This window comes from Eptatretus burgeri, chromosome 2 (genome assembly GCF_056783735.1).
Source record: "Eptatretus burgeri isolate ZD-2024b chromosome 2, Ebu_testis_v1, whole genome shotgun sequence".
Classification (NCBI taxonomy): domain Eukaryota; kingdom Metazoa; phylum Chordata; class Myxini; order Myxiniformes; family Myxinidae; genus Eptatretus; species Eptatretus burgeri.
In genome coordinates, this window is record NC_140962.1 from 65,607,623 (window position 1) to 65,634,139 (window position 26,517).

General features: G+C 42.1%; 1 protein-coding gene and 1 pseudogene across 2 annotated transcripts in view; one reads left to right on the top strand and one right to left on the bottom strand.

Moving 5' to 3' along the window:
* LOC147032203 (uncharacterized) overlaps positions 1–26,517 on the top strand; it is a 124,037-nt gene that overhangs the window by 73,779 nt on the left and 23,741 nt on the right. The gene's annotated exons all lie outside the window — the stretch shown is intronic.
* Positions 13,816–15,034, bottom strand: LOC147032204 (uncharacterized; annotated as a pseudogene).

Genomic DNA, 26,517 nt, shown 5'->3' on the forward strand with positions numbered 1-26,517 from the left:
ATCAGTCCAGAGCTGATCATGCTCCGCTAAGATGTTTTTCATCGCCATCAAAGTTTATACATGCATTTGCACAATTGCAAACCTTTTGCCAACTCTTCTTGGAGTACATGACAATTGTGGAACAATCATTGAATAAAAGATGCACCAAACAAACACCGCTAGGCGCTGCAATATTTGTCAGAATATAGAATCTCAAACAGTTATGCTGCCCTCAGGGAATGAGACGGAGTTAATGCTGATTCTCATAACTTTTCTCATGGTTACTCTGTCCTCAGGGCATGAATATCTTTCTAAGTACTGCTAAACGGATGGTTTTTTCAAAGTGCCAAAAAGGCAATTTTGTGTTCTACATTGTTGAAGTTCATAATTCAATTGAAATAAAATAAAGATTTTAAAGGTTGTTAGAAAAAAAAAATGGTGGAAGTTTACTGTCATTGATGCAGCATCTTTTACACCACCTTATTTTATATGTTACATTAGTTCTTCGTGCCTGGTGTTTGTGTCCTTTTTGAAACAGTAAGTTTCCTGTTTGTAATAAATTTCCATTTTGTTTGACTGCTGGACAAGTAGACAGGCGTTTGGAGTCACACGGGCAGACAGAAGTGAACCAATTGCTTCACCCCACTTTTTGCTTCGCACGTGCAGGGTAATAACTATACGAGTACCATCACTCACTTATCTGTGACAAAGTGTTTGCTGCAGAGCACTCCAGCGATTCCCATGTTTTGGTTACTCTGTACAGCATTCAACTACTTGTCGCATCTTTCAGGGCATTTATTTTCTGCAAGGAAACTTGAAAAAAAATTCTCCCTTTTTGAGGTTGTGATTGGAACAACACTTCACAGCTTTTGGGCATGATGCTTAATCTCAAAATGCTGAAGCATTGATACAAACAAATCGAATATTTAAAAACAATGGTTGTATTTATTGTCATGCATATGCAGTTGTACTGGTACCATAAGTGTTGTGCTTCTAAGCTTCTGCTTTCACCTTGCATTGACCCTGAGTCACAAAGTTGTGTGATGCAAAGGCAAATTACAAACAGTATTACAGCCAGCAGTAGTGTTCAACTCGTTGCAAAGGTGTTGATTTCAATCCGCAAAAATGGCAGCGGCCACCATTAACAGGAAGTAGTCCAAAGTTGCATCTACCTATACAGGTCAAAGGCTAACCCCAATGTTCGAACCTGTTCCCCTTTACACAAAACAACTTTTAGAATTCATAGCTCACCACAGCAATCACTATACAATCACATATTAATATGGAATAGGCAAAGCCTAGAAGTGAACGTAGAATTCTTCTTGCATTCGATGCTGCAATTTCCGGTTACTTCGGCCTGGATTCGGGATCAGCGATCTAATAATGTAAATCACGATTAAAAATTATTTTTTGATGATGCAGGAGATATCTTTATTAAAATCAGTGGAGGAAATATACACCATGTCTGATATTTGGGTCTTTCATGTCTCTGACGATGCTTTTATCTCCCGGGACGCATCATTCCCCATGACAAAAACCGGAAGAAAAAGCGTCATAGCCGACGACACGGTTTCCAAATTGCCAGGGTATTGTGTTGTTGTTGTTGTTTCCTATTCTCTCATGTGCACGCGCTGAATATGAAGCTCACTACGTTCCCAATAACCAGCATGTTGTGTATCAAGTCCTTGGCACACCAGAGTTAACCTGCTGTACCCATACACAAGTCCTGCTGTACCCATACATTACCAAACAGACATGCAAATAATTTATGAAAATCAGCTCATAGCATTGGAGGTGAAAACAAACACCCCATCTGATGTCACACATGCAAATATCATAAAAAAAAGTAAACTCTCATGTGATCAATGACTATTGCATACTTGTGACATATCTTACTGAAGAAATGTTCAAGAAAAGGAGCAGTTGGTTTAAAATTTATTTGACATTGTGCTGAGAAAGCTTTAACTCCATAAATTATTTTGAATTCACCAAGATATAATTTTGGGATTAATACTTAAGCATTCAGCACATGACTGTGAAAGCTATCCTGCCATTCTTGTTCGGAGCTTGGATTCAGGAAGGAAGTTAGTTGAGCCTTAATGGAAAAGCCCAGCCAAAATAGTGTGAGAAGGAAACGAGCAACAAGTCTGAGAGAATTGAGAAACAAAACAAACAATGCAATATTCAAATCACTGAAGAATACCTTCCAGGAGGAGAAGGTTAACAATCCATGAGTAGAGCACAACAGAAACCAGGAAGATAATCATCAGAACTTTAACCTTAAACTGGAAGGATGAGTGGGGGCTTAGGAGTGCAAAAACGAACAAGGTTTAAACACAAACCGTGGATGTTCACCTTGGAATATATAAATTACTCAACAATTGCAACTGAATTGTAAAATTAGTCGAAGGTTCAGAATACTTACCCGAGATGTATTGTAGGTTTGTATGGTTCCACCACTCATAGAGGGTATTGGAGATTATCTCACACACATTGTCTGCCCGGTCTCTGATGTCTGCCCGGTCTACCCGGTGGCTGAAATATTGGAATACATGAACCTTTCTCTCTTTTGGCAACGCTTAAATTTGGTCGTGTTTTTACATTTTCCGAAAAGCAGTTTCATAACTTATGTGTTTATTGATTTTATCGGAGTCCTGTGTTATAGTGAACAGCACACTTGCCTAGCAATTGAAAGTACATGGGACAAAACCATGTGGGGATTCATGTGTGGGGCAAAACGTTTCAGAAGTTTCCATCCCCCAAATTCCTCTGTTTATCAAGCAGTAAGTAAGAATTTGTTTGTTTGGCAATTGGTGTATCGCTTTCTATGTTTACCATCTTTCCAGTTCGGAAAGCAAGTGGTCCAATCTTCTTGTTGGATATTCCTTGACACCAGGTTACACTGCTTGTTATCTCAAAATGTGATTATTATGTATTTTACCAATCTGCACACTATGTAGTGTGTCACCTTAATGCATATAATTTCTGACCTTAGAATTACACCAAAATAATTTCAAATAAACCAATGATGATTGCGAAACAATGTGTGCAGCTTTTAGCAGCTGAAATACTCACAGAGCAATAAAAAGTAAAGGTTTATCAAATATCTTCACCTCTTTTGCAGACCCGACAAATTAACAGCAGCTGCACCTTTCCCGTGCAAGTTGTCTTAATTCTAATTTTCACCAAATATATTTCTAGCTTATTATTAATCACACATTTCGTTCTTGTTCGAGCCTTTAAATCGCAATTTTCCTGTCGTTTCTGACTTTGCGAACATACACACACTCACACACACACACCTTATATTTGTTAACAATTTAATGTAATGTTCCTTGTTTATTAATTGTTTTTGCAGCAGAGACTAGTGCGCTGTTTGCACGTAACCCCACACCGGGCACTCGGCCCACATGGGATAAGCAGTCGGACAGAACACAGCATATAAAAGTTTCCATATGGCAGGAAGTAAGTCTGACAATCAACTATTTATTCTTGGCACAAGATACATCTTACAAACCCCCCCCCCCCCAAAAAAAAACACCTTCAGTCATCACCCACAGTCGGCAAATTGATCTGGTTTCACAATTGAAAGTTCAGTTAGAAATTATTACGAAACGACGATTTTGTTGCTTTAGAATGAAATATTAAACACAGCAAGTTGAATCGTTTTCACATTTTACAAATGCGTTCCATTAACGAGTGTGTGGTCCATCGAATGGATGTTAAGGTGAGTGTCCCTTATGCTCACCTGACTTGATGAAAGTTAAAGATCCCAGTGTGTCTGCTGACGAAGAGAAGATGAGTTCTCACCGGTATCCTGAACAAACTTCAAAATCCCTGTCAAAATATTCAAGAGGTATACCACGTATTTGCGACGCAGTCGCGCCTCAATAATGAAGCAACCAGCAGACCAAATTCATGATTATTAAATCTATCTTCAGTGTTCAATCACCATAACATCGACTCCACATAAGATTATTTGTCTTTTCCCGGGTCGATCAAAATTGCTAAATTATCAAGGGAAATGTTTTGGTGTTGGCAGCCAGAAGAGTTGAACTTTTATATTTATTTTATAAAGAGTTTTCCATTCCTGCCATTCGAACAAGGCTGTGCGATTTAATTACGATAAGGATACTCGACTAAATGGTTTTCAGGCTCGGTTTTGATTAAATTTGCAACCCAGAAACTCTCCAAGTCGGGTCGGAAAATTTAGATTTGCCAAGGTATTTATGGGAAGATTGCTGTGAGCCTGCAAGGAGCATTGTGGATTTGGAGCCTTTATGCCGGGACACGCTCCGTCTGCTGTCACGAACATGTTCACCAACCGCTGCAAAACTTTGAAGCCGTGTCTCACGCGGTTTTCAGTTGTTCAACACTTATTCTTTGTGCATACTCAACCCGGTACACAAATAGCAGCACATTCCTCATCCACCCAGCAATTTCCCCAGTGACATCCCCTCCCACCCCCCGCTCCAGTTCTGTTGCTTGTCTAATGTCTACGGGGATCGGAATGTATTTATGTTTCTTGAGCACTTGTATGAGAAGTTGCACCAGAATCCCGTCAAATTAATCAAATAAAAACAAATTATTTCTTGCCACGAGTTCAACAAAAACTGAAACCCTTTCTTCTATCCGCTGCAGTGCAGAAACATTTGTGAACAAATGTTGATTTTTAAAAACACCGTGGAAATTCTCGACTTCAATCGAACGTGACAAATCAAGGACAATGTTTGCTCTGTCAAGGTCTTGAGTAAACAAACCAGACAAAAACGATGAGGTCGTTGTACGAGGACTCGGAACGTTCAAAACCTGTCAAAACGATATACTCAGAATAATCCAAGAATTGTCGACGCTTTTTATATTCTTCACTATGCAAGTACATGTAATTAATAAACAGGGTGTTCCTAAATTGTCTTTCCTATTTTGATTGTAAATTACAAATAATAATAACAACAAAGATATTATGCAGAGCACGATAGTTGCGGAATTCCTAAAACAAATCGGACCTTCAAAATAATTGGTGATTGAAGTGGATGACCAAATTTGTAACTCCTCTTCAAATTTCAAGTCAATTAGATGGAAATCGACAATTTAAAAAATTTGGCCTATATCAACCTTTTGAGCTCTGTTGACCTGAAAAATAATTTGTAGTTGAACCCAGTGACCTGATATGCAAATCCTCTTCAAATTTAAAGTCAATCGGATGAAAAATGAGGAATTTAAAAATGAGACAATTTGTTGACCTTTTGACCTCAAACAATAGGCTTCTTGCTTATGACGAACTCCACTGGGTGGTGAAGTTTCATGAAAATCGGTTTAAAATTGTGACCTGTAGGCAATTTCCATAAAGACAGACAGACAGACGGACAGAATCACAGACCAGACCAACCAATATTCTTACGAATCTTCGATTTCACAAGTAATAATAGACATACAAGCATGCAGTTTGCACCATCTTTTAGCCCAACTTTGTTTTTTTTAATCCTATTTACATTGTTTTCTTTCAGTTATCTCTCCAAGATGTAGAGTAACCCCGAGAAATGTTTTAAGAGTTGCGAAAAATGTGTGACTGTGGACGTGTTGCGGAGAATGTGAAATGAGATTGAATACCAGACGTTCTAAGAGCCACTAATGGTGCACATGTGGAAGTTTACTGACATGTCAAGAAAAAGTCTGAAGTTATTTTTTTGAGACATAGTCAAGTCTTGTGGAAGAGCTGGGACACCGAACGATCAGGACGTAACATAGCAAAAGGAACAGAAAGGCCATGGGACAAAATAGATGGAGATGGCCAAACAAGGGATACGGGTAAGGGGGAATGCAACGGGTGGATAACATGGATACAGAAGCAAACTCTCATGAAAGAAAAACTGGAAATGTTGGTAGTGGGGGTGGGGGAGGGTTGGTTTAACGGTGATTAAAAAAAAAAGATCATGGTTTTGGATGGGGGAAGCTGTCTTGAAGACCTGGAGGGAAGAATGAGATTGAAGAGTGTGTGTAAGTTGATTCCACAAGTACAAAAAAGAGGAACAAATGAGTGGAGGTGAGCAGTGATCCTGGATTTTAGGAGTTTCACAAGAAGGGGGTTTGCAGGTAGCACGGAGAGAGCAGAGCAATGAAAGAGTAGACGGTTGAAGACTAAAAAGGAGGCGGAAGAAGACAGAGAGACCACAACCTGTCTGCGATGAAAAAGTGATAGGCCCATAGTTGGGCTAAAAGATAGTGCAAACTACTACATGCTTGTATGTCTTGTATTAGTTGCAGCAGAGCTTGGATTAGTTGTTTATTTATATTAAAAATAGGAAATATAACTTAGGAACATCCTGTAATACTGGAAGCCCATAATCATGACAGAGCTTTAGAGTGTGCACTTCGGGTAGAGAAACGTTTCAAGTCTGGAACTCCATCACAGGATATTTGGGATTCGTTTGGGGTGACCGAAATAACTCGCCTGCTCTTCGTGAAAGACACCGTGGAATCTCCAACATTCACCAATAACCAGTGCTGGCAGACAGGTCCTCCGACTTAACATCCTTCCGATAGAAGGCACACAATGATGCCTCTTCCTGCAGATGAAACATCAAGATGACAGTATGTAACTTGGTCCAGAGTTGGACAAACCTCAAGGCTATCATTCCAGCCTTTATATAATTATCAAGGAAATATTTTATCTCCCTAATTACGTATACTTTCATGCTGTAGAATTGATTCAAAGAAAATGTTGCCATTTCTCGGACTGTTGAGAATATCTCGTTCTGAGAACATTTTGAACACTCCTTTGCAATTGCTTGGAATGTGTGAGTTTTTTTTCCCGTGGGAATTATTTGAATCCCAAAGCTCAGGCATTTCTTCCTCCTTCGTGAAGAGTATTGCTGGTGTACAGGCAGCTCAAATCTCCGGGCTAACCCAAGAGAACTATTACATAATGTAGAACACACGACATTTCCAGGAGTTAGACAGATCGACTTTATCGAATTTACTTTATTTGCCACTTTATTACCTTCTGTCTGCACAATCTGGAGGAAGGCCCTGTCTCGGCCACAGATGGTAACCTTTAAACACGACATGTAGTGTCCATAAAACTCGAAACACGTTGGGTTCATCACGAAGCTTTTTCCCGGGTGTGGAACCAACTTCCACATCCTCTTCAATCTCATTCTTCCCTCCAGGTCTTCAAGATAGCTGCTCACCACCATCTCAGATAATCCCCAATCCAAAACAATGATCTTTTCTACCATCGTTAACTGAAACCCCAATCCCTCCTCTTTCCAAATTCCAGTTTTCCCTCCTGAGAGTTTCTTTCTGTATCCATCTTGTCCACCCCATGTGTCCTTTCCTGCCCCCCTTGCCTCCCCACATCCATAGTATTTGTCCAAGTATCCCTCCATCTTGTTCTTCAACTCTGCTGTTCGTGGTGCCCCCCCCTTTCTCTCCACTGTTCCTTTAGTTCTGTTACCCAGCTATAAACTGTCATCCCTGTGTTTCACAAACATGGTGATTCATCAATATGTGTGCCGTCCCTCAGGTGGACATTAAACAGGCATCCCATCTGCCGGCATTAGATGGTGGACATTAAAGAGCCCACAGTGTCCTTCGTGAAGAGTGGGTGAGCTATCGCCACCATCGTGGCAAAATTCCAAATGCCTGTCCTGACTAATACTGGGAAGGCAATGGCAAGCCCCCTCCCCACCCCCCAGTATAATCCTTGCTCTGGAAGCTACTTTGGCAGCAATGACGCTCTGTGAAGAGTATGTGACATCAGAGAGAGCGAGAGGCAATAGGTAGGCTTCTGTGGTGGGTTCAATGAGTTGGTTGACCGCTGTATGATGTGCATTCAGGACGTTAGACATGATGTCAAAGGATTTGACATTAAAAAGGTTTGTCACTCATGTAAGGGGGATGACAACTTTTGGGATGATCCTCCCTCATGCAACACTTCTTCGATATGTATGTAGCTCGCCTCCACCCCCTGTACTCTCACCTTTTCAGCTCTTTTTTTTTCTTTTCTTTTCAAGGTGGTCTTTTTCCTTTCAAGGTGCATTGCATCTACTTTTCCACAGCCTTTCATAATAGGTTGAAAAGGCAATTACTCTTTCTTTACTCTTCATGCGGGTGGAGCACATATTAAAACTCAGAATCAACATGACAGAAGAACTTTTTAAAGTCTATCGTTCTGTATGTTTGCGCGAGGAAACTCACTATAAACAGTATCTTGACATCACTGGGCTTTGTGTCAGAACACCCTGGAAACAGCTTTGACATTTAGAAATATAATAACCAATTAATAATGAGGAATTTGACCTTTTCAGCCTGATCATGATGGTGCCCACCTTCCAGAGGCTGTTCTTTCTCTCACTCTGCACTCCAGGACTTCCTTCACCCAAGCAGTGCATTGCCATCTCTTATCGATCCCAATTCTGTCCCATTATCTTTAGTGCCCCCAGGAACCTTTCATTACCCAACCAGATTATTTGTTACTTTCAGTCTTTCTTCTCCTCCTCTCTTCCTCTTATCTTGTTCATCAATTCCCTTAATATTGTTCCCATTGTCAGATATACCTTGCTCTTCCATGAGCCTTGATCCTGTTAAAAAAGTGCCATTCATTGCTGTTCTCTCTGATATCTATCTAACCTTTGACCCATTAGCCATTTCCTGCAATACTGCACCACCTCTTTGCTCAATGCTTTTTCTGATCTCAGCAATGATCTTTCTGATTCGCTGAAATATCCTGCTTATCTTTTTGCTGATAATTGCACTCTCTGCTGTATCATCTCTCATCCTTCAGACAGGCAGGCAGCAGCCTTTTCCCTCTTTGCAGAACTTGATAGAATCAGGAGCTGGTCCAACACTTGGAATATGTCTTTCAGCTCTGACAAATTCCACACACTCATCCTGTCTCTCCAAGAAAGACCATCTGGTAAACCCTCCAATCTACTTCCCAAACAAACTACTTGCAAAGGATAAGTCACTCAAACTTTTGGGCCTCACCATCAGCCATAATCTTTCTTGATCAGACCATATTTTCAAGATGACCTCCAAAACCAGCTACTGACTGGCATCCTCAATCATGCAACATATTTCTTTGGCCAATCTCAACCTTTCACAACATACCAGACCTTCATGCAGACCTGCAGACCATTCCAGACCTGCAGCCTAAAGTACTGGTCTTTGCGATGGCAATTCTTCCTCACACCTTGTCCTTGTTTTATTTATTTGTATGCGGCCTGTGGCTGCTTGGCTGCATCATTTTCTGGGGGCGTGGCTATGCCGCTGATGCAATGCCCGATTACCAGTAAGCTGGTACTCATTTTGCCCACTTCAAAAGGATGACAGGCTGAGTCGACCCACCTCGTGTTAATTCAATGGATAATAGGGGCTTGAACTCAAGACCCAAAGATCTTAAGCATCTTAAGCGACCTTAACCGGTAAGCCAACACCAGGCCTTTGCCCTTGTTGATGGCATGGAAAGTAAGGCGACAAAATCATTGGGATTTCCCTTGATGAAGCTGAGTGTCTGGGCCTGTTACTCTCACATGGCAGACAGGTGGCATCTTTGTATTCCACCACCTCCTTTTCGGTCTTACACTCTCCACCCTCTCTTGGTTCTGGACCTCCAAGGTTTCTGAAGGGCATACATGATCTGCAAGTAACCCACTTCTTGTTCAATTCCCAACATCCAGGCTCACTGCTCACTTCCACTCACTTGTTCCTCTTTTCTCTCGCATGTGGAACCAACTTCCCCAGTTTGTTCGGTCCCATTCTCCCTTCCAGGGCTTCAAGACAGCTGTTCACCACTACATCAGGTCATCACCCATCCATACTCATGATTTCTTCCACCCCAATACAAATGACCCCCATTCAAAAGCAGTCTGTTTTTACAGGTTTTTGTGATTTTTCCCCTCTCTCTCCTTCACCACCTTTTGTTCGCTGTCAGGTGGTTTCTTTCTTTTCTGTTTCATCCCGTTTTCCCCTTCCTCTGTTTTCTTTGTTTCATTTATTTAACTTGCATGCAGCTTGTTCACCTCCTTCCATTCTGCTCCTGTTAGTACAAGCTGGTGTCCTTCGTGGAGATTTGGTAAGCTATTGCCGGGCCCCCAGGTAAATTACAAATTCCTACCCTGACTACTGCTGAGAAGGTAATGGTAAACCACCTGGTATAACCCTTGCCAAGAAATAGCTTCAGCAGCACCAATGCTCTGTAACAGAGTATGGAACATCAGAATCAGAACCAGCCCTGGGGAACACTTGGATGCACTTTGTAATGAGAAGAAGGCGTGAAATATGCGTGAGAAACAGAGGGAGCAATTCAAGGTGGTAAAACTTTGATGACAATAAAATGAGAGATATTTCGTTCACTTTCATGTTATTAACAGGTTCACACTGTTCTTGACTTTCTAAAAGAAGTTGAAAAACAAGAGGTGAACGTGAAAATTAAGAAAGAGTGTGCGGGATTTTTAAGGACCCATGGGGCCATTGTTAGCCTTTGCATTGAGTACACTGTATAACTCAAACAGATATTAGGAGAAGTGGTAATCATGTCTGTGGACTAACAAACAAAGTATGAACAAGAAAAAGAGCAATCAGATTGCAAACCCTCGCCAGGACGTCATTTGAGTGGTGTATTTTTATAGGTTTTTGGATAAATCCAAATGGCTGCCAAACCATGTGACCAATGACATCATATGTGTGAATCTTTTGTTCCGCATGGACAGGCAGTCACACATGTAAAATTTCACCTCGATCTGTTCAGCCACTTCAGAGAAGATTTTTGAAGGTTGTTTTGTTTTTTTTTAAACAATATGGCTGCTGAATCACGTGACCGATGACGTCATTAATTTTTTTTTTCCTGTGGACCAATTTATCCCAAGATGACCCTCAAAATCTTTCAACTGATTGGATGTGGCGTTCTACAGATGCAATTATGATGTCATAATGAGGGCACCCATGATATCATAAAAATCGCACTCATTCCCCATGAGGAGTACTTGGTATGTGCCAGGTTTCAATTTTTTTCCTTGGTGCGGTTTCAGTGATACAGACGTGCAAAGTTTTTCCGTTTTTCCAATATGGCTGTTACACCACGTGACCTATGTAAAATAACTGCATTAACGTCATTATCATTTTAACATTCTACATGAGTCGTCGCACCAATGGTTAAAATTTCGTCTCAATCCAACAAGCGGTTGCGGAGGAAAACACGGAAGTTCTGTGCAGACAAACAAACAGACAGACAAACAAACAGACAAACAAACAAACGGACCCAAATGCAATATCCTCTCGAAATCCTTCGGCCTGGGTAACTAGAAGTGCACTCAGTAGAGCGTTTACCTCCACCCCGTAATGCCTGATCCACAAGAACATATCTGGCCCAATACATTTTTGAGATATTGTGCTATATGTCGTTTTTGGCCTGGTCTCTCAATAGTGAAGATTCACTTTAGAAATTAAATAACTCCCGTATCCAGATCCGGATTCAAATCTCCATCAAAATCAAATCAATTCTTTCTTGTCACACGTCCAATATGTCCACCAAATTTCATCCGGATCCGTCCACAACTTTTTTGAGATGTCCTGTACACAAACAAACAGACAGAAAGGGGTGAAAACATAACCTCCTTCACCTTCGGTGGTGTAGGTTAAAAAGTGATTGTTTAGTTCAAAGGGTAAAATTATTTTTAAATACGATGTGTGAAACGAAAGTAATGTTAAATTATGGATCAAAATGTTTTCGTCAGTAAGCCTTTAACTATTGAATGTAAAAGTCAAGACTTGCTGATAGCTCCTTGTACATGCGTCAAACTTTCAATGGTAATTACCCACCAAATGCTCTAAAATCGAAATACTCCAATAATATATATATATATATATATATATATATATATATATATATATATATATATATATATATATATATATATATATATATATATATATAACATTAGGATAAAGCTTGATGGTGGTTTAAAGGATCAGGTGGCTGGCTTTAGATTTTTGAGTCCTGAGTGCCAAAATAACATCAGGTGCGTTGACTCAGCCTGTCATCCTTTCGAGCTCGGAAAAATGAATCCCAGCTCACTGCAAAGAATGAGCCATTCGGATATCTTGCGTTGGAGTTGTGACCTAGCCCGGATTGTGCCCCCCTCACCAATGAACCTACCTGGGCAGCCCTTATACACCTGACAGTGCGAACGGAATAGTAAATATTATCACACGAGGATAGCTTCGAGGTTTGCACATTCGCCTTTGAGCTGTCTGGCAAGCCTGTTGATGAAATAATTTGGCCAACCCCACAAGAAGGTGCAGAGGAATTGGGACCATTAAAGGAGTAGTAGTATGCCATAGTAGAAGACATCAGTTGTTAAAAAGTTTTTTTTTTAATATATCTGATCTGAATTCATTTAGGCCAGGGAATCTAGTGATATACCCACCACCAATTGCAATAGAAACCATTCAAGTGTCTTTTCACTCTAAATATACTATAGAATGACATACTAAAAGTCACCAAAAATCCAAGTCAGGGAACGTGTTTATTTTTCAAGATGGCCACCAAAATGGCCACCAAAACTGATAATTTTAGAATCAGCCCTATATGGGTGTCTTTTTTTTTCCTTCATTGCAGAATTTATCTTCTTTAAGACATCTGTTGAGAAGACACTCACCTCAGCCAGTTCACCTATTATCAAGGTATCATACATCGTCCTTACTTTGTGCAGGTCAATCGCGTCACCATTCAGGGGAAGCCTGGCAGTTTCCTGTTTGCCCTCTGTGTCATCCATTGGTTTTCCATCTGTATCACCCATTTATTCGCCCTCTGTGTCACCCATTCGTTTGCCATCTATGTCACCCACTCTTTCGCCATCTGTGTCATTCATTTGTTCACTATCTATGTCACCCATTGGCACATAATCTCTCTGTTCCATGTTTGCTTCATCATCAATGTTGTTTACTGGTTCACCAGCATCATCACCATTCTCTTGAGTGTTGTGTGTACAAGGTCATCGAGTACCAAATATATTTGCCGCTAGCATAGTGTTCAGAGCTGCGTCTGCTAGAAGGTGTCCCGAAAGGCCCTGTCATATGCCTTTCCAGACATCATGTGTGTGACTGTTTTCAACATACACAAGTTGAAGTCCTGATCCTGTCATGATGTGCCCGATAGACCCCAGGAAGCTCATGAGCGTATGAAATCCACCCAGTCGTAGTACAATTGCATGCAAGTCACTGTCTTCCGGCTCGCTCTTGATGATTGTCATAGCTTTCCACCACAGTGGCTGATCGAAAGTGATAATTGGCGTTGCATTGTAGCGTTTGGCATGGTCACACACAAACACCAACGTGGAATATATACAGGACATATCACCAGGGTTCATGTCTATCAAGGGTAAAAAGAAAACAGATGACTGCCCCGGGTGTGGGCCTTTCTGCACTGCCTGCATCATTCCGGACCATGCTGGACGTGGAGAGTGTACTGTTAGGGAGATCTTCCACAGGAGGTCGAAGTTGGAAGTTCTATCCTGCTCCTTCTTGTCTTCCAGTAATCCATACCTCAGTGAGGCTAATCCACTGCAAGGAGATGTTAGGTGTCGGATGTTGATGTGACCCACTACTGCAACATCCTCCATTGTAACAGATATGCGTGGTACTCTACTTGTGGTCTGTGTCCTAGGGGTTACAGTGGCAATTATGCCCATGCCATGGAAAGTGTTCAGGCCATCAATTGTCCTAATGTTATGGTCTACATTGTCAGCCACATACTGAATGAATTGGCCTTCAGTGTAGTTTGGTATGTCTGTTCCTTGGGTGACTGCTGCACTGAGCTCAAATTTCTGCACTTCCTTATAGAGCTCCAGAGACCGTGTGCATAGAGAGAGAGTCGATGAGAAATTTAGACCCAAAATGGTGGTGCATTTGTATGCCTAAACCTATCTGTAAGGGAGCAATTAGAACTCTTGGTCGAATGCATTGCGTAATGGTTTGGCCCAACGATGCTATTTTCTTATCGGCATCCTTCCCAACTGCGAGTTTCTGAAGCAGAAGTTTCAATGATTCAGGTAAGAATGACATTTCCTCGTCAGTAGATGTCATTGTACTTGAATCTGGGTCTACCTCTTTTGTCTCTTCCACTGATTTGACATCACTTTTAATCAGTTTGGCAGCAGTCTCAATGAGTCTCATTTTCTCTGCAGTGTTGTTGCTTTTCTTGGGTTGACTGTAGAATTTGTGGAGGATAGCGGATGCTTTGTGGCGGAATGTAACCACATTTAGTTTTCCATTGATCTTGGTGATCGTTATGTTGGCGCCGAAGTGTTTTTGAAGTTGATCTTTCATGTAAGTAAATCCATATGATTCACTGTCAGTGCCATCCAGAAATTCATCCATTTTATGTATTAGATCTTGTATAGTTGTTTGTTCATCGTCATTGGCCTCCAGATACTCGGCTACCTTAATGAAAGCATCTGCTCGTACTAAATCGGAGGGTCTGCCCTGCTTAAGCCGTTTGGGAAGGATCATTTCTTCTGCAACGAACTCATTTGGTATTTCCCTTCCTGTTCTAAAGTTTGTGCTGCTGAGGTTGTGGTATACCGCATCTGCAGCATGTAGATCCTGCGCATACTCAATTCTACCTCTGACAGTGTCTGACCACAAATCATTGCGTTCTTTGCATACCTGCATTATGGTCTTCTGGAAATCCATTGTTCTGACTGAGATAAGTTTATGTGTTGGTTTGTGGTTTGTTTTTTTTTTTGCATCGCAAACACCACAAAATATGCAGTTTTCTTTGTAATTGAATGCCATACTTGTGGATCGACGCACACATGGTGAACTACTGGGAGCTGCGGAGTCATGTCCTCGCTTTTTGTTGTTACTGACTATGTAATGTGGGGAACAGAAGTCCTTCCTACACATGCCATGCACAACTTGGCTGGGCACAGTACTAATATTTCTGTTCCGCAACTCATTAGCCTTGGCAATGCCTTCACATCCTTTGATGCGTAATGTGGAAGTTAGCTCTCCAATTGGTTAGAGGTTCCTCACAGAAAACACACTTATCCATGATCAGCTAATTACACTGTAATATGAAAAGAAAGAAATACTTTAGTGCTATGACAACAATAATACAATGTATCCAAACATATCTTAGAATTTCGTTCATTTCCGAAATGTCTGAACCAAGGAAATTTCAAGATGTTTTATTTATCTATGAATCCCAAGTCATTGCTTATATTTGGCTATTTCTAAATATGCAAGTTTTGGCACCATTTTGGTGGCCATTTTGAATGTGGAGTCTGTGACAAGTTTAAAAAGTGTCCAATAACATGTACCTAAGTGTTTCACATATATTTTTACCACTATTACTTGCTGATATAGGGCTGATTCTAAAATTATCAGTTTTGGGGGCCATCTTGAAAAATAAACATGTCCCCCTACTTGGATTTTCGGTGGCTTTTAGTATGTCATTCTACAGCATACTTTGAGTGAAAAAAGCACTTGAATGGTTTCTATTGCAATTTGTGGTGGGTTTGGCGATATATTTTCATAGATTCCCTGGCCTAATTGCCAATATTTATTGCTTTGGAATTGTCTCCTTTTTGCGGCATTCTCTTTTGTAAAGGACAGTTTGTGCTGAACGAACAGATGATCTTTTTGAGTAAAGTTTGTCTTGCAGTGCTTTTGTTTTGTTATCTTGTTTCAACTACAGATGGTGGATTGTGAGGTGCAAATACCAGACTGAAAAAAGATTAATTCTCTGTCAAAAGCTCAACGGTCTTTAGATCTCACAATATCTTGAATCGCACCACTTCCATCACAACCATGAATACCTTGTGTGGCATCATCTCGTTATCTAGTTCCGTCAAGTCGTGTCCGATTTCTGGTGAAATTCATGATCAGATTTCTCCAAACATCCCTATCCTATACTGCTTCCCAAAGATCTGGCAAAGCCAGCTTGGTTTTGCATCCTTTACCCAATCCACCTAACACATACAAGGTCTGGCTCTTTCTCTTCTTTCTTCAACTACGTATACCCACCATGATTGATTTCTCTCGACTTTCGTTTTCTGCATGTATGGTGGTTTCTATGGGTCCGAAGGGTCCAAAGTATGATTGCTTCTATTTTATCATCAGCACTTCTCATGTACATCTTGGTCTAATTCCTTCAATCACCGATTTGTTTTTTCTTCCTGCAGTCCATGGATTTTTAACATTAGTTTCCAACACCATCTTTCAAAACTATCATTACATTCTTCTTCCTTTCTTTCTTTTTCACTGTCCATGATTCACATCCATACATTGCAACTGGAAATACCAGAGAGTTCACCATCCTCCTCTTGGTTTGTAATTTCAAATCTTTGTCTTTCCAGATCTTTGTCAATCCTGACATTGCTGTTCTCCCCAACACTAACCCTATATTAATTTAACCTCCACATTCTCTACTCACTTCAATCTTAGAACCCAGGAAGATGAAACTTTACACTATTTCAATTTGATCGTCTCCTAATCTGAACACATCAATTTTCTCTGTTGACAGGATTTTAGTCTTTGGTTAGGATTTTAAATGTCATCTATACTAATAAATGTCAATATGTGTGTCAGCGTGTCTCCTCCATAACTCAAAAAGCATGAAACCCAGCAGCCTAAAACTTTGCATGCATACCAAGAGAACTTCAAGGTAGTGCACGAGTGAAAATTGGGTGTTTGAGTTAATTTAAACACCCCTTTTGAAGATAATTAACAGGAGATAATGAATTATATCCTTTATCACGTGCATCCTCAGACAGCTCACTCTCGATGGGGTCTTAAGGCGCATCCTGGGCTACATCGCTGGGGACTTAAATTCGCCATTTTGTTCGGCTAAAGGCCCGGTCACACCTTGACGTTTTAGCCAGCGATGGCAACGTGTTAAAATTTATGTAAAACGCTGGCTTACGTTGAACTTTTGATGTTTTTTTTTAAAGATTCGGACGTATTCATAGCGACTTGGTCTTATGTATAACGCATTGGTAACGGACACAGAACGTTTCGTTGTGTTATAGATAACTTGTACCAACGAATGCTGAACCTGTTGTCGGCCTACACAACCGTTGCCCAACGATAGTCTAACTCAGGCATAGCGCGTTGCATGCATCGCCGACGATGTCGTGACGTAGCCTATTAAAAGGCTGACGCACAACGATTCGAATCATAACTGCCGTAGAAAGGGAAGTGACAACATCGCGGTCACACCTTGGCGATCTTGCCAGCGTATGCCGACGTAACAAAAAGTGTGTCTAAAACGTTGGGGCACGTCGAATACGGTATTGGTAAGTTTGGTATGCGCGAGTAGAACGCTAAATACGCTATCATAAGTCGTAGTAAGTAGAGTACGTCAAGAAATTTTGAACATCTTCAAAATTTTACGACGTACTCGGCGTATGACACACGTTCCGCATGCGATGGGGATAAGTTTTACACACGATATGTGGACGCTTACACACGTCCACAAAGGCTACTTATAAGCTACTCATCAGTCGAAACACGTCGCGGTAATGTCTTTTTTATGCGAAACTTATTTCTAACTTATGTTTGACGTGCTTTGAACCAATTCTTTACGTAGCCCCAACACACATCGACGTATGTAGACGTATTCCAATGACGTCTTCCAGTCGACAAAAAAAAAAAATGAATGTGTTTCTAGCTTACAACTGCCATATAAAGACGTGTTCCCAGCGGTTTTGGGAATTGGTATATAAAAATGCTGCTCATAAAAGGGGAACCCAACAGTGTTTTCGAGTCCTTTTTGAGTCGATGTCCATGTCAGCAGTAACAGTATCAGTATCAGTATTAGTATTAGTATTAGTATTAGTAGTAGTTTGTTCATGTTGGCAGTAGTAGGTGGGTGTGAGGGGGAGGGTGTGGGTTATGATGGATCGTCCTTGCGTCCGGGTGTCCACGGGTAGGTTCATAGGCTGCCACTCAACGATTTAAATGGCTGCATCTCCACTATTGAAAGTAGACGCTTGCGCTCAACAATTGGATTTTTTTTACACTCAACGACTTTTAAACGGTACCACTCAGCTAGTTTCATTGTTTACAATGAACGATTTAAATTGCTGTCACTCGCCTTTGTTTTTTTTTTTTGTTTGTTTTTTTTGACGCTGGGGTTTGGAAATTTGAAGCGTTGTTTCTGAACGTGTTAAAACGCTCAAACTCGACTATTTTAAATAGACGCTGCCGATGGACAATTGGAATCATAGCCAAGCTAGACATCGAAGTGTGAACATCCTCGTCATGCCGAAGAAAAGTTTGAAGAATGCTGCAAATAAGTGTCCTGGCCGTGGCCGTGGACGCTGACGCAAGGACGATCCATTATACCGACGTCTTTCAGCCTATGAGTAACTTAAAAGTAACGTCTGTCGACGTGTGGCAACGATCGCGTAACGTGCCAACAACACGTTAATCATAGGTAGGAAATAAGTTTCGGGTACTCTAAACATTACCTCGGCGTGTCTCAACTTATGATTAACTTACAAGTAGCATGTGTTGACGTCTGTCAACGATCGCAGACCGTGCCTACAACTTGTGGCCAGCGTAGCGGAACGTGTGAGTCATACGCCGGCATACATCGTGAAATTTCAAGCATGAAAAAATTTGAGGACAACCGAAAAGTACAACGTTTAAAGCCAACGTACAACGACGTATGGTAACGTACTACGACGTATGCCAGCGTGCTCTCAATGTTATCAAAACTTGCCCATAACGTATTCAACGTGTGCCAGCGTTTTAGAAAAAAAATTCAAAAATCGGCATACGTTGGCTAAAACGTCAAGGTGTGACCGGGCCTTAACTCAACAGGCCTTGAATTGAAACAGGCCGCAACGGTTCATTAACGATAAAGTGCTCAAAAATTTTTTTTTTTCGCTTTCCTCATTCATATCATCGAATGCCTCATCTTCATACCTACAAATCGCTGTGTACATCTCGTTTGTAAGTGTTATCGTTTTCAAATGAGGAGTTTGGAGCGATTTCATGCATTATACGAAGCGATTCTCCACGATCTACTCTCACGGACTAATTTAAGTATATAATAGAAATATTATTTGTGTTTTGAGGATCGGATCGCTTGGAATAAATAACTCGAAATCTGGAGTGAATTCTGAAAAAGTTACAAAATTTGCGATGTTTAGTTTTTTGCGGTTATGTGCCATTACCAATCAGCTTGCTATCGCTTGTCAAGCCAGCCGTTCCTTATCAACCATTTAATTGCAGTGCTTGCTTGATTGCTTAAGCTACTTGCCGAGTGCCCGACAGTTGAGAGTGGTACAGTTCGTGTCCCGATCGGGATGTGCAGTCGGTTGTTGCTATACAAGGTAGAGATACATATGGGTAGATTTGGATCTGCATGGACTCTCCGCGGGTGTGTGTGCATGCCTGCATGCTTGGTTATGGGCATGTGGTGCCAAAATTTCATCCCGCATCTGATGGAGGTTTTAACTTTTATCCTCAGCAGTGTATGAGCGATCACATTTTCCTTTGTCGTTGTGATTGTTTCTAAAGCAATTGGTTATTTTATATGACTTGAGTGTGCTTTACAAAGGTTACATGATTTCTCTTTCTGCATTTCAGAGGCAAATATGTTTCATAAAACCCGATGTCCCAGCCGTTTGCCGTATTTTTGTTTTTGTATACAATATCGAGGCTCATATAAGAGCTAACACACAGAATGTGCGATAAGGGGGGCAGGACACAAGAGGGGTGGAAGAGGGAAGGACAAAACAGTGGGGAACAGACATGAGGAGATCTGTGGAAGGAAAGGGATGGGGTGGGGTACACAGGGTATACAAGATGGACACCACAGGAACTTTCAGGTCTTTACACTACAGGGACTTTCAGGAAGGAAAGCAGGGAATTTGAAGGAGGTGGCTTTGGGGTGGATAAACAGGGATAGAAAAGATTATGGTTTTGGATGGGGAAAGAAAATAGATGGTGATGAACAGCTGCTTTGAAGACCTGGACGGAAGAGTGGCATTGAAGAGAGTATTGGAGTTTGTTCCAAAGGTGGGGGAAAAAAAGAGGAATGAAAGAGTGAAAGTGAACAATGATTCTTGATTTTCGTAGTTTTACCAGAAGGGGATTGCTGGCAGGCCTTGAGCGCACTGCGTCAATATCTCAGACCAAGCATGGTGGGGAGGGGTGGGGAAAGGGGTTGGGGGAGGGGTGGGGGCGAGGCCAGAGTAGAGACTGTAAAAGACAGAAAAACCACCAACCTGCCTGCAGTGAGAGAGTGAGAGACGTAAAGTCTCAGCCTCATCGCGAGAGATACTCATGATCCTAACTGCCTTGGTTTCCACAGCGTGAAGCCGAGAAAGGTGAGAGGCTGGAGCATCAGCCCTGGAGAGAGAGCAGTACTCCATCAGGCTGCAGACAAAAGCTTTACATGTGGTCAGGAGCTCAGGTGTGCCAAGGAATGACTTTGCATGACAGATAATGCCCAGTCGGCGACTAGCTTTGGAGGTCAACTTGTAAATGTGGCTTTCCCAGAAAAGATCATGGTAGATAGTGAGACCCAGAAGCTTGAAAGAAAGGACTTCTTCCAGAGGATCGTTGAGAAAGTGGATGGGGTTTTTTCCAAATGGTCTGATCAGAGAGACATAGTGAGAGTGCGAGATTTGTACGGATTGAAAGACATGTTCCACGTGTTGGACCAGCTTGTGATTTTATCCAGATCTGCAGAGAGTGAAGAGGCTGCTGCTTGCCAATCTGAGGGATGACAGATGGTACTGCAGAGGGTGAAGTCATTAGCGAAGAATGAAGAGGATTTTCCAGAGTCAAAGAGACGGAAAGATTCAGACAGTATTACCATGCTTTCTAAATTACCAAACCAAATTTTTTTCCACCCGTTACACACAGCTGTTTGTAAAGATTAATGTTGATGCACATCTTCTTGAAACGTTTATATAATTCCAACATTGTTTTTTGAAATTGTTTATTGAAATTCCACCAAAATAAGGGTAAAAACTTCTCAAGGTTTTTTGGTTGTATGTTGTAGTCGGTAGTCACACTGACTATACATATTGTAGCCGGTAGTCACACTGACTTCAATCGGCCAATTCCCAAAAAATTCCCGATATTGGCCAAGCACCAAAACAGTGTGTGTGCATGCGTGGTTGTTCATAAAGCATAACATTTTCTCTCCTATAACTCCCATCCGCCCCCCCCCCCTCTTTCTCACTGTCTCATCGTCGCTCAGCCCCTCTCCTAATACAGTGCAGCACCCTCCCACACATCTCTCTCTGTCTCTGAATGTGTCCGGGTGGTGATTATGTCAGGCCGGTGTTTGTCTCCGGATGGTGTTTGCGTCCAGGCAGCGTTTCTCCTCGAGTGGTGTCTGTCTCCGGACGTGTCCAGGCTGAGTTTATGTCTGAGCCGTGTTTGTCTCCAGACGGAGTTTGTGTCCGGGCGTTGTTTATCTCTTGATGGTGTTTGTCTCCGGAACTGACCGGGCTGTGTTTGCTTGTCTCCGGACGTGTCCAGGTGATGTTGATGTCCAGACGGGAGTTTGTCTCAAGATTTGTCTGGGTGGTGTTTGTCCCCGGGAGGTGTTTGCTTCTGTGTTTATCTCCGGACATGTCCAGGTGGTGTTTGTCTCCAGGCAGTATTCATAGTATGACCAGTAGAAAATGGATTTCAGACATAATATTTTTTCCATCTTCACTGTTATTTTATGCAGAATAATTTTGATGAGACAGTATGAATCATAATTAATACTCCACCGCATGTCTGCCTTCCCTTCCTCTCACCTCACACTGCCTTCCTTTCCCCCACCCCTCTCCTCACACTCCCTCCCTCCTCGCTCCTATACCGCCCCTGCTCCCACACCCCTCCCCGCTCCCCCAGCCTCCTCTGTCTTTAATCCTCCACCTCCTCACTCTCCCCCACCTCTCTCTCCCTCCCCTCTCTTTTTCTCGCCCCTCACTTCTCCCCCCCCCACCCCACCCCCTGTAATACTCCTGCCAGCGAACCGACGTGTGGTATTTGCTCATCTCAAATAAAATATAGTCATGTCATTTTCCATGAAGACCAAGGATAATATATCTTGGTGAAAAGCCAACCGTCTGGTTCTTTTGAGATACTCTGGGCTGAGGTCCAAATTTAATTCGATCTCAGCCAATTCGCAGTGTGACAGAATGCTAAACAACCCTTGTGTACTTGTCATCGATGTTGGCACCGCGTTTACACAAAGGATACTTACTAAACCCTGAGGTGGAGAGAGAGAGAGAGAGAGAGAGAGAGAGAGAGAGAGAGAGAGAGAGAGAGAGAGAGACAGAGAGAGAGAGAGAGAGAGAGAGAGAGAGAGACAGAGACAGAGACAGAGACAGAGACAGAGACAGAGACAGAGACAGAGACAGAGAGAGACAGAGACAGAGACAGAGACAGACACACACCAGCTCGAGGAAGCATCTAATGTTAAAATAACATTTTGGAAAAGTTAACATTGCTGCTTGTTTATTTTTATTATCATTATTATTATTATTATTATTATTATTATCATCATTCTGAGAGTTATTACTTTAGGACATGTTTCAATAAGAAAGAAAAACTTTTGGGGTGTAATAATTATTTATTAATTATAATTAGGGTGACTGGTCTTCAGCCATGACAGAAATCACTCTTTAAATTTAGACAGAATTTTCAACTCATTGTTTGAGGGAAATGTGTGTGGGATAATCTTTCAGAGCTCGGTGGAAAAAAGGATGCCCGCTAACACAACGAGCTGGCTTCAAGAGGAGAGCGATGGCCTTAACCGAAGAGTGGCTTTTGACAATCACCACAAGCAAGTGGGCAGTTGTGCCTATTCGCTGAAGAGAACTAATAAAGTGGGTTTAGACGATGATCAGAATTAGAATACTGTATAATCTTTTCGCATCTGTCATATATATGAAACAGCAGCCAAAAACACGTTATTACAATGACTCATAAGACAATGTCGAAAACCAGAGGTTTAATGATGACTTTCAGAGGTAGGTTATGATGCCTGATGAAAACTAACAATTTTCTAAACATTTAATTATGATGCTGTGTAACACCACAATTATTGGGTACCAAGCCTTTCAGGATGGGTAACCAATTGTTTTTCTTCTGTTTGTTCTCCCACATTATTTATTCTTGTACATTGTTATTATTCCGTCGGCATTTTTCGGGTTTATTCCATTTTAAATTCATTTTCTCTTCAACCGCTTGTTGGATTGACACAAAATTTTCACCATAGGTGCGACTACTCATGGAGATTGATGTCATGATAATTTTGACATGATAGGTCATGTGGTGTGGCAGCCATGTTGGGGAAAAAAGAAAAACTTTGGATATCTGAATCCATGAAACCGCTCTATGAAAAAATTTGAAACTTGGCACATGTCAAGTACTCCCCATGGGAAATATGTGTGATTTTTATGCCTCCGCTGATGATGTCGCTGGAGACATTAAGTTTTTGGCTTGTCCGTCTGTCCATACAAATGTATGCCCATTGTCCATGCTAATTTTCTCTGTTTTCTGTGCAACCACTTATCCAATTGACAGGAAATTTTCACCAAACGTGCGACTATTTGTGGAGAATGTTCTAATGAAAATTATGACATCAAAGGCCACGTGGTGTGGCAGCCATGTTGGAAAAAAGGAAAACTTTGGACCTCTATATCTCCAAAACGGCTCCATGGAAAGAATTGAAACTTGGCACATATGAAGTACTCCCCATGGGAAACATGTGTGATTTTTTTTTTGATCATGTCATAGGTGCCTTGTTATGACGTCATTGCATATGTCGAACGCTTTATATGATTAGTATGAAAAATTTTGAGGATCATCGAGGAATAAATTGTATTGGGGGGGAAAAATGATAACATCATCAGTCACGTGGTTTAGCAGCCATATTGTTTTTAACATTAAAAAAAAAACCTTCAAAACTCTTCTCCGAAACGGCTGAACAGATCAAGGTGAAACTTTACAGGCTTGACCGCCTATCCAGGAGGAACAAAAAGTTCTCCACCTATGATGTCATAGGTCACATGGTTAGCAGCTATTCCTTTTTTAAAGAATAAACCTTTAAAAATTGTTTTCTCCAGAACGGCTTTACAGATCAAGAGGAAACCTCACCCACATGTTCCCCCAAGCATTGGGGATACCAGGGTGTTCACGAATAATGAATATGTCACATGGTCTGACAACCATTATTGGATTGAAAGAAAATTTTTTTTTTACTCTTTCTCTTCAACCACGAAATTAATTGATGTGAAATGGCACAGTTATGATCTAATCGTCATTGGGAACATATGTTTTAAATTTCAACCTGATCGGATGCATGGTCTGGTTGGCAGAATTTTTTGATATTTTGAATCTGGGTTCAGGGATTTAAATCAAACTTGAGACATGTACAATGTGTGTGTGTGTGTGTGTGTGTGTGTGTGTGTGTGTGTGTGTGTGTGTGTGTGTGTGTGTGTGTCTGTGTCTGTGTCTGTGTCTGTGTCTGTGTCTGTGTCTGTGTCTGTGTCTGTGTCTGTGTCTGTGTCTGTGTCTGTGTCTGTGTGTGTGTGTGTGTGTGTGTGTGTGTGTGTGTGTGTGTGTGTGTGTGTGTGTGTGTGTGTGTGTGTGTGTGTGTGTGAGAGAGAGAGTCAGTGTGTCTCCTCCATAACTACAAAACCATAAAACCTCACACCCTGAAACTTTGCAGGCATGCTAAGGCCTAGGTCACATTTGCCACAGCGGCCCTGGGGTCTCCAAAATCTACGGCCACCAGAAATTATACGGCGGCCGCAGTATTTCCACGGTCACACAATGAAGCAGTCACATATGTTTTTATTTTTCGGGGAGCCGCACGGCATATTTAGGCCTAAGTCACATTTGCCACGGCGGCCGTGGGGTCTCCAAAATCTACGGCCATTAGCAATTATACGGCGGCCGCAGTATTTCCACGGTCACACAATGTAGCAGTCACATATGTTTTTATTTTTCGGATAGCGCACGGCGTATTTATAAATTGTGGAGATTGTAAACGTGGGGTTGCCATACGGTCTTTGATTTGATGTCGTACGGTGACCTCAGGGCGATCCTGCGGCGGCCATATAATTTTCAAGGCAGACGCAAGGTGCCCGCAAGGCGACCGCAGGGGGACCGTAGGGGGGCCCTAAGGCGAACTTGCGGCCAGACGTACGGTAACGAATGGGTTAATTTTTTTTTTCTTACCAGTTTTTTTTTTCGGCTTGTCGAATTGCTACGGCGAACGTAGAAATGAAAAAAGTTATAACTCCGCGTTATAATTCCACGGCGACCCTACGGTCTGTAAAATATAGCCATATGGTGTAGGGCCACCCTGAGGCCACCGCAAAAACTCTGCGGCCGCCGCATGTTTCTGTCAATTCAGAGGGCGTACGGCCGCCGTATCCTCGCCGTAGAGCAAATGTGACTTAGGCCTTAGGTCTTAGAAATTGTGGAGACCGAAAACGTGGGGTTGCCATACGGTCTTTGATTTGATGTCGCACGGTGACCTCAGGGCGATCCTGCGGCGGCCATATAATTTTCAAGGCAGACGCAAGGTGCCCGCAAGGCGACCGCAGGGGGACCGTAGGGAGGCCCTAAGGCGAACTTGCGGCCAGACGTACGGTAACGAATGGGTTAATTTTTTTTTTCTTACCAGTTTTTTTTTTCGGCTTGTCGAATTGCTACGGCGAACGTAGAAATGAAAAAAGTTATAACTCCGCGTTATAATTCCACAGCGACCCTACGGTCTGTAAAATATAGCCATACGGCGTAGGGCCACCCTGAGGCCACCGCAAAAACTCTGCGGCCGCCGCACGTTTCTGTCAATTCAGAGGGCGTACGGCCGCCGTATCCTCGCCGTAGAGTAAATGTGACTTAGGCCTTAGGTCTTAGAAATTGTGGAGACCGAAAACGTGGGGTTGCCGTACGGTCTTTGATTTGATGTCGCACGGTGACCTTAAGGGGGCCCTGCGGCGGCCATATAATTTTCAAGGCAGACGCAAGGTAGCCGCAAGGCGACCGCAGGGGGCCCTAAGGCGAACGTGCGGCCAGACGGACGGTAACGAATGGGTTAATTTTTTTTTTTACCAGTTTTTTGTTTCGGCTTGTCGAATTGCTACGGCGAACGTAGAAATGAAAAAAGTTATAACTCCGTGTTATAATTCCACGGCGACCTTGCGGCATGTAAAATATAGCCATACGGCGTAGGGCCACCCTGAGGCCACCTCAGAAACTCTGTGGCCGCCGCACGTTTCTGTCAATTCAGAGGGCATACGGCCGCCGTATCCTCGCCGTAGAGCAAATGTGACTTAGGCCTAAGGGATCTCCAAGGAAGTGCAAGAGTGAAAATTGGGTGTTTGGGTTCATTAAAACACCACTTTTGAAGATAATTAACGGCCTTATTTAATTATATCTTTCATCAGGCGATCCTCGGCCACCTCACTGTCTGGGGTCTGAAGGTGTTTCCTGGGTAATCTCACTGGGGTCTGAAGCCACCATATTTTTGGCCTGCTCGACCTTACCTTGACTTGG